The sequence below is a fragment of the Anneissia japonica genome, unplaced genomic scaffold (assembly GCF_011630105.1).
Source record: "Anneissia japonica isolate Jap-2015-1 unplaced genomic scaffold, ASM1163010v1 scaffold288036_len564833_cov171, whole genome shotgun sequence".
NCBI lineage: Eukaryota > Metazoa > Echinodermata > Crinoidea > Comatulida > Comatulidae > Anneissia > Anneissia japonica.
In genome coordinates this window covers 107,054-107,772 of record NW_022706414.1, presented here as the reverse complement: position 1 = coordinate 107,772, position 719 = coordinate 107,054, and positions in this window count along the sequence as shown.

Genomic DNA, 719 nt, shown 5'->3' with positions numbered 1-719 from the left:
GGGGGGCGAATCCCCCTGTGAAGTAGCGCACTCTGAACGTTCTTCGGAATGTTTGAGAGAATAAAGTGAAAATTGCAATAGACGCATTATAAATAAGCGCAAAAATATAATTATATAATAAAAATCAACAGTGGCAGATCCAGGAATTCGAAAGAGAGGTGAAGCACGGAGGGACTTTCACAGACCGAAGAACCATCCACCTCAGCCCCACCATGGTTGGGGCTGAGGTAAGAAAATTTATGATTAGGGCATCTCTAGATGGCCGGAAATTACACTCTCGCACTTCAATTTGAATAATTTATACTCTCGCACTTCAATTTGAATATATTTTTCTTTTTTTTCCTTAAAAAAATGAAGGGTGGGGAGAGGGGCTTGAATCCACCTCTGCTCAAAACATTCTTTATCCAGAATAGTCATAATCACGAAAAATGTACATGAGAAACCAGATAACATCCTAAAAACAAACAGCAGTCAAAGACATACATCAGGAGCCGACTCGATGGAGTTTAACGTCATACTCAGGGAAGGGCACAGATCTGTTTTGAAAGGTGGAGGGGGAAGGGCATTTTGTGAGTCGACACCCACCTCAGCGCCACAATGGTTGGAGCTGAGGTGAGAAAATTTGAGGAAATAGTACCTCTAGATGGCCAGAAATGACACTTTTAGTAAAATTCATCATCATCACATCACCATTAGTCAAAATGAAGCGCCAAAAAAAA